The sequence below is a fragment of the Echinops telfairi genome, unplaced genomic scaffold (assembly GCF_000313985.2).
Source record: "Echinops telfairi isolate 266 unplaced genomic scaffold, ASM31398v2 ScPeMD7_1;HRSCAF=3_0, whole genome shotgun sequence".
Classification (NCBI taxonomy): Eukaryota; Metazoa; Chordata; class Mammalia; order Afrosoricida; family Tenrecidae; genus Echinops; species Echinops telfairi.
Genome location: NW_022103896.1, coordinates 23,902,184 through 23,910,984, shown reverse-complemented (window position 1 = coordinate 23,910,984; position 8,801 = coordinate 23,902,184).

The window sequence follows — 8,801 nt, the reverse complement described above, 5'->3', positions numbered from 1 at the left end:
AAGCGCGAAGTGGCGAGGGTTCACTGTATATACATATCTGTTTAAAATACAGCAATATATTTAGTCAAATTCATTTCAGCAAATATGAAACTGTCATAGGTATTATGAAGGGGCCAGGATCTTAGGAGCAAATCAGAGGGAAATGACAGAGGCGAGAATCGACTATATGAAACACCAGAGAGGGGCCAGACAGAGCCAAAGACTCCAAGGACATAATCTGTGGTCCTTGAAGAAGAGGGGAAATTGGCAGAAGGGATGGACATCAAACTTTAAAATATGTACTTTGACCATAAAATATGCGGTGGTTTCCAAAAGTTTGGTGTGTGTGTGTGTGTGGGGATCCCATTATCTTCTTATTCCATGTTTCCATGAACTTTTTGAAGTTCCCTTCTATAAACACACCATGTGCCTACTGTGGATGAGAGAAGGGGAGTGTACAAAGGAGGAGGTGTGGCTTTTGGGGAGGGGTGGGTCCTAGCCACCTTATATGTGCCCATCCCTATACTGATGCAGAGCTCTGTTTGTGAGCCCATAGGTGTACTTCACTTTCTCCCACGCCCACCCCACTCCAATCATTGCTATGCTAGTTCCTACTGACTATCACTTCTCAACCCTTTGTTTTCAGAGGGAAAAAGAGGAGGGTGGGTGAGAAGAGAGCACCCCACTCACACTGCCTTCTCCTGGCCACCTGTATCAGTAGCCAGGGTGGTGGTAAGAGTTGCAGGAGAGTTATTTCTAACAATTATTCTGTTGATGAAGTTGCTATTCAGTATTCTTTGCACATCTTTCTGGCAGTCAAGTGGGAGGTAATTATACAAAGATCTTTCCACTGGTGGAAATACCCTGCATGGGTCTCAGAGCTCCACAGATTGGTACTCTGTGTACCAAATTTGCTCCTCCCACGGATCTCTCTGGAATCCTCATCCTCCAGCAGCTCCTTTGGCAGAGCAATGCTGAGTAAGCACAGCACCTTTGTCAGGTGCCCACCCATCTGCCCGCAGGAGCTGAGGAGCTTCTGCTGGTGTCTGACTGATTGGTATTTTTGCTTGTCCATATTAACCCATTGGCCAAGAGGTTGCTTGTCTCCAGTTGCATTCTACTCCACCCCCAAATGGTCTGGTCTTACATCACGTCCACTTACTCAAAAACTCTGTAGCCATTGGGGAGCTTCATGATGCATTCTTGGCCAGGTTGAAGGCCTTGAGCGTGCCAACAAGCCAGCAGTTCCTGTACCCAATTGTCATTCAGGTAGGTAGCTGGATGAAGGCTTGTGTCTTTCGGGTAGTTGAGTAGGCAGCTGGGGGCAGCTCGTGGGCAGAGTCAGGGATCACAGTGGCTACAACTGTAGGCCAATAAATGAAGGGGTTCCCACAGCTGCCTTACTGAAAGCCTCTAATCATCTATACCAAAATATTTGGAAGACTTTCACCTAGCCATTTGATTAGAATAGTGTGATACATATTTGTGTCCATTTCAAATAAAGGTTATCCAATAAAATGTAGAATTTTTCAATCTATATCATTAATATCACATGCAAGAAAAATTTTGCTGAGTATAATTCAAAAAGAGTTGCAGCAGTATATCAATAGGACACTACCAGAAATTCAAGCCAGCTTCAGAAAAGGAAGGATGGATTTTGACTGGAAGCAGACAGTACAGCAAAGATGTTTAAACATCAGGTTCAAATGCATAAAATAAAGTTACTTAAGAAAGGTACTGTGGAAGCATTGTACTAACTTTATTGTATATGTGTACTTTGCTTTAAACTATTTCAATCCTCTTTGGAAAACAAAAGAGAATAAACTGTGAACCCTCAAAAAATTATATAGCTGATAAAACAGTACCCGATGAAAATAAAAATATATACAAGTTTGTTTATCTTAGCAAAAAGAAAGAAGATATGTTTTATTGATTATACAAAGGCATTCAACTGTACAAAGCACAACAATTTATGGGCGGGCTTGAGAAGCATGGGCACTCCAAGGCACTTCCTCGTGCTCATGTGCAATGTACACAGGCAGTTGTGCAAAGAGCACCAGGGGACACTGCATGGCTTAAACTCAGCAAAGGGATTTGTCGGGGTTGTGCCCTCTCACCATACTTATAAATGCTGTGTTGTGAGCAGCTAGAATGAAGCTTCAGGACTGGAGAAAGACGCGTTAACACTCTGGAATAGGCAGATGACACAAGCTTACCTACTAACCATGAAGAGAACGGAAGTGCTTACTGATGAAGATGAAACACTATAGATTTCCATATGGATTGCACTGTAACATTAAAACAAATCCTCAAAACTGGACCAGTAACCAACATCGTGATAAACAGAAGACACATTAAAATTGTTGAGGATTTTATTTTTATATATGCATATAAACGAAACAGTCAAAAATCAAAGGACCTAATTCAAACAACAACCACCACCAAATTTATTGTCATTGAGTCAATAGTGACTCATAGGGACACTATTGGACAGGGTAGAGCTGCCCCTAGGAGATTCTGAGGCTGTAATTCTTTACAGAAGTAGAAAGGCCCATCTTTCTCCCCTGGAGCTGCTGGTAGCTTAGACATTTTGACCTTGTGGATTGAGGCCCAACCAAGAACCACTTTGTTACCAGGGCTCTTTAAAGACATGATACATTGGACGACTCTTCTGCAAAAGACTCTTGAAAGTGTTAACATGCAAAGATGTCATCTTGGGGCTTGGGTCCATCTGACAAGCCATGCTTTTCCTCAATTGCCTCATAGTCATTCAAAGAGCGGACAGTTAATAACTGATGTATTTGGATTATGGTGTTTTGGAAGAATATTAAATATACCATAAACTGTCAGAAGAAACAATAAGTCTGTCTTGGAAGATAGAATAGAGTCAATTCATATGGCATTTCTAGATATAATTCCATAAGTTATATAATTTTGGACTCTATACCTCCAGCTGTAATCCAATTTGGGAGTTTGTTCTCTACTATGGATAGGATTAGGGTAGGATTAAGATGATTTTAGTAGATGCATGAACCAAGTCACATTATTTTCTTGGAAGCATCTTTTAGACTCTAGTAGAGGGTGTGAACCAAGTCACGCCCCTCTCCTTTAGTTGTTTTTTCTGAGTGCCACTGAGTTGGTTCCTATCCATATCAATCCTATGTATGACAAGGCAAGATTGCCTGGCCCTCCAGCAGCCTCACAATTGTCCCTAAGCCTGAGCCCACTGCTGCATGTAGACCCTGCCATTCCATCTCAGCGAGGGCTTTTCTCTTTTTCACTGCTCCCCCACTTTGCCAAACATGATGTCCTTCTTCAGGGCCCGGCCTCTACTGACAATGTGTCCAAAATGTGTCATCCCTTGTCATCCTTGTCGCTAAGGATGTGAACCAAGTGATACTCTTTGTTTCCTTGAGGACATTTTTAAGACTATACTAGAGGGTGTGTTTTAAGATGCCATCCACCATTTTCTTTTGGAGTATGGTGGAATAAAATACAACTGTACCTCCACAAAGCCAGTCTTTTGTATATATACGAACTTTCTGGGATGCAGAGAAATCCCAGGAGGTCAAGAGCTCTATCTGAAGTGGTGGAGGCCTCCAGGTCCAGATGAACCAGAGACTGTGGTACCGAAGTTTGGAAGAGCAGTGCTGATACTATGGAGTAATGCCTTCTCTTATCTGGCCTAAGACTGCGTAACTGTGAGACAGATCCAAAGGCAGGCTGGCTTCCTGGACCACTAGAGACAAAGGATAAGGGATCATGTGGCTGAGCGACTGAGAACTGGAAAAAGACTTGGCTGGTGAATGAGGAGAGGTGGTGATGTGGACCAATAATTGTCATCTTACTGTTTGCTGATCCTGAATTGTGATAACCTATTAACTTCCCTAATAAACCCCCTTAATGCTGAATACTGTTTGTGAGTTCTGTGTGGCCAATGTAATGAATTCTTGAACTCAGTGTAGAAGTAGATTGGCTTGGGAGGAATGGGTGGTCTCAGAGTAGGTAAAGAATATGGAATATTCTTTGGAATATGGAATATGGAAATGTGTTTGCTTGACCCACTTGGCAATAGGGAAAGCAGAGGAAGCCTGATATGCCTGCTTCTGTGCTATTTACTACAGAAGTACAGCCAAAATGCTCTTTAGAAGTGAGGCTGGGAAGACTTCATCAGGATATATTATCATGAAAGATAAGTCTCTGGAGAAGGACATCATGTTTAGGATAGAAAAAAGGAGATCCTCAATGAGATGAATCAATATAGGGTTGTAACAATGGGTTCAAACATAGTAATGATTTTTAGGATTATGCAGGACTGGATAATGTTACACTCTGTTAGAACTAACACTATCACCAATATATTAAATAGCTTCTTATGCTTTAATTGCAAATATGCTAGCACATGGTTTTGAGAAGGAGCCTTAGTGATATTCTTAGATAAGCATTGGACTGCTGACCACAAGTGTGGCAGTTCAAACCCCCCAGTTCTCCATGGAAGAAAGATGAGGCTATATTTTCTTGTAAAGATTTATAGCATTAGAATCCTCCATTCAGGTTCCTTTTCAGCCAAAATCAACTCAATGGCAGTGTAGACGCTATTGAGAGAATATTCTAATCTATCTACCAGAGTAGGTGACATATTCTATTCAACTTTATGAAACACGATCACTTAGCCAATGAAAGCAGTTTTACACAAAGGATGCTGTTTAATACACAATGGCAACACAAAGACATATATTCTGCCCCCCCCCTCACCCTTAGGATGTTATGAGAATAGGGAAAAATGGGAACGTGAAAGAGGCCAAACGCTATGCTCAGTAACATATTCTCTGTTACCCATCTACGTTCAATGTCAAAAGGTGACTTTTTTTAGAGAATCCCTTAAAATTCCAACATATTTTTTTCTCTTGCTTTAGTTCTATCTTTTATTGCTGCCACAAATGTGTTAGAAGTTATACTTTGTACTTCTTGTCTTTCTGTTCCCAAACGAGTTCATGTGTATGAAGCGTCGTTGTTCTTTGAAAAGGCAAAATTTAGCCGGCAAAAGGTATAATTACTTTTAGCCTTAAGACTTTGGCATGCCATCTACTAGACTATTCATGCCAGGGAATGCCAGCCACACCTGCTGTCTCGGTTTTCTAGTGCTGCTATAACAGCAACATCCCACGTGGGAGGCTGGAACAAACAAAAGAGTTTCTCTTAGTGAGTGATTGTTGTTGGGTGCCATTGAACCGGTTCATAGCGACCCTATGAGCAACAGAGCTACACATTGCCTGATCTGGACAATCCTCCCAAGTGTTCCTATGCCCGAGACCTTTGTTGCAGTCACTGTTTCAGTCTATCCTCTCAAGGGCCTTCTGTCCTTCGCTGCCACTCTAAGTATGCTATCCTTCTCCAGGGACTGGTCTCTCCTGACAGTAAGTTCACATTATGTATGATGAAGCCTGCCCATCCTTGCCTACAAGGAGCAATCTGGCCTTACTTCTTCCAAGACAGATTGGTTTGTGTTGTTAGCAGCCCATGGTATTTTCAATATTCTTCTCCAGCACAATTCAAATGCACTGATTCTTCTTTGGTTTTCTTTATTCAATGTCCAACGTTTTCATGTGGATGAGGCACTTGAAAATAGCCTGACTTAGGTCAGATGAACTGTAGTCCTCCAAGTGACTTTTTGATGCTTTTTTTTTTGATGCTTTTTGATGCTCTACAAAATTCCGTGCAGCACATCTACCTAACGTAACGCATCTGTGGATCTCTCAATGCTGCTTTCTCGGAGCATTGATTGTGGGTCCTAGCAAGATGAAATCCTTGACAACTTCAAACTTTCCCCCGTTTGTCATAATGTTACATCTTGGTCCATTTGTGAGGATTTAGGTCTTCTTTACATTGAGTTGTAATCCATACTGAAGGTTGCAATCCTGGATCTTCATCAGCAAGTGCTTCAAGTCCTCCTCATTTTCAACAAGCAAGGTTGTGTCATCCCAATATCACAGGCTGTTAATAAGCCTTCTCCCAATTATGATACTGCATTTTTCTTCATATAACCAAGCTTCTCTAATTATTTGTTCAGGATGCAATCCTGGCACACACGTTTCCTGATTTGAAGCCATGCAGAAGTCCCTTGTTCTGATCCCACAACTGCCTCTTGATCTATGTACAGGTTCTGCATGAGCACAATGGAGTGTTCTGGAATTTCCATTCTTCTCAAGGTTATCCATAGTTTGTTATGATCCACAGCATTGAATGCCTTGGAGTAGTCAATAATGCACAAGTCTTATTTTATACACAATAATAAGACACAAGTAATATCTTTCTGGGATGCCCTGCTTTCACCCAAGATCCAGTTGACATCAGTACTGATATCCCTGTTCCCCATCCTTGTCTAAGTCTGGCTTTAACTTCTGGCAGCTTTTTGTCAATGTACTGCTGCAACCGTTCTAGGATGATCTTCAGCACAATTTTACTGGGTTGTGATAGTAATGGTATTGTCTTCTAATCTGAGCATTCTGCTGGATCACTTTTCTTTAGAATGGGCAGAAAGATGGCTTTCTTCCAGTCAATGGGCCAAAGAACTGTTTTCCAAATTTCCTGGCATAAACCAATGAGTGCTTCCAAGGCTTTACCAGCTTGTTGAAACCTTTCAGTTGGTGTTCCTTTAATGACTGGATTCTTGCTTTTGGTTAATGCTTTCAGTGAAGCTTGAATTTCTGCCTTCAGTACCATTGGTCCTTGCTCAAATACTACATCCTGAAAGGTGGAATGTTGACTACTTCTTTGTGATATAGTTACTTTCTATTTTATCCATCTTCTCTTGATGTTTCCTGCATCATTCAATATTTTCCCCATAGAATCGTTCAATATTATAAATCAAGGCTTGAATTTTCTTTTGGTTTAAGATATACTGAACATGTTTTCTTTATGGTTTTCTAACTCTCGGTCTTTGCAAATGTTATTATTTTACTTTGTTTTCTGGAATTGATCCTTGAAATTTTCTGTTCAGATCTTTGAATTAATCATTTTTTTCTATTTACCTTTGCTACCCTATGATTAAAAGCAAATTTTATTTTATTTTTTTAGAAGTAACAAGTGCACAATTTCATTTATTTGCTTTTTAATAAGTTAAAATCTTTGACGGGTATGGCATCACGTGGATTCTGTGTCCATAGCCTTAGCAGGCAGGTTGCTCTGGAAATTTGGCCCCAACCATGCCACTATTTCCATGGGCATGAGTAAGCTTTCGCCAAGATGACTCTGGTTTTGTTAGGTTTGCCACTAGGAGTCTCTGTGTTGTTCTTTGCTTTGTACACATACGCACATCTCTTGCCTAAATAAAATTCCATTTCATCTTGGACATAAACACGTTCAATTTTAAGAAGAGCCATGTGTTCCCTTTGGTCCATGAGACCCTGTTTCTAGCCAGCAAACAAGGTCTTGGACCATAGACAGATTCACCATTTAGAAGTCCTGTTCCCCGCAGGCCTGCACACATTCCACTATGACAGGAAAGAAAAGATCAAGAGCAAATTTTAGAGTCATTTCTGACATGCATTTTGATCTTTTCTTTCTTCCTGTCTTTTTAATGATCTTTTGCTCTCTTCATGAATGATGCTCCTGATGTCATCCCACCGTTGCAGGTCTTCTGTCTTTAGTTTTTAATGCAGTAAGTCTGTTCTTGGGATCCTTTCCAAATTCAGATGGGATAGACTCAAGGGTGTATTTTGGTTCTTGTGAACTTGTTTTAATATTCTTCATCTTCAACCTGAACTTATGTATGTGCAATGGGTTGTCTGTTCCACAACTGGGCCCTGGCCTGGTTTAAGCTGCTACTATTGAACTTCTCCATTGTCTCTTCCCACAGATATAATGAATTTGATTTCTATATATTCTGCCTGAAGAAGTCCATGCATGTACAGTGACCTTTTGTATTGCTGATAAAAGGTATGGGGGGGTGGGCGGGGAGTGAGGGGGAAAAATGAGGAGCTGATACCAAGGGCTCAAGTAGAAAAAAATGTTTGGAGAATGATGATGGCAACAAATGTATAAATGTGCTTGACACAATGTATGTATGTATGTATTGTGATATGAGTTGTACGAGCCCCCAATAAAATGATTTTAAAAAGAAAACAAAAAATAGTCCCTATGGACAAGGGGTTGATCTTGAACAATTCTTTCATGCCATCTCCAGCTTCGTTTTTATCACCACGTCCATATTTTCCAGCTACTGTTCTTTCCTTTAATTATCCATGCATTTTGATTGCATGTATGGTCAATTTGATCAATTTCAGACTGAAGATACTGGTAAAATTCTTCAATTTCTTTATCCATAGCTTTAGGGGTTGGTGCTACAATTTGAATGATAGTTGTATTGATTGGATCTCCCTGCCTGTGGGTAGATAACAATCTTATCTTAGATGGCATTATAATTCAAGAGAGATCTTAAAGAGTCTCTTTTGACTATGAATGCCATGTTGTTCCTCTTGATTGCATCATTCCTGGCATAGTAAACTATACTGTTTTCTGATTCAAAATGGCCAATACCAATCCATTTCAGCTCGCCAATGCCAATAGATGTCAATCTATATGCATTACATTTCGTTTTTCATGACTTCCAATTTTCCTAGATTCACCTTTTGTCCTTAAATTATTGAAAGTCACAATAAATGATGTCTTGTGTGTTAATTTTATGTCAGTATAGAAAATTAGGGAATATATATTGCAATTAAGTTTTAAATGACTATAATTATCATTTCAGTTATCTAAAAAAGTACCCTGAAAAAGGTTTATTTTCATTGACATAGTTCAAATTTTATGCAAATTAAATT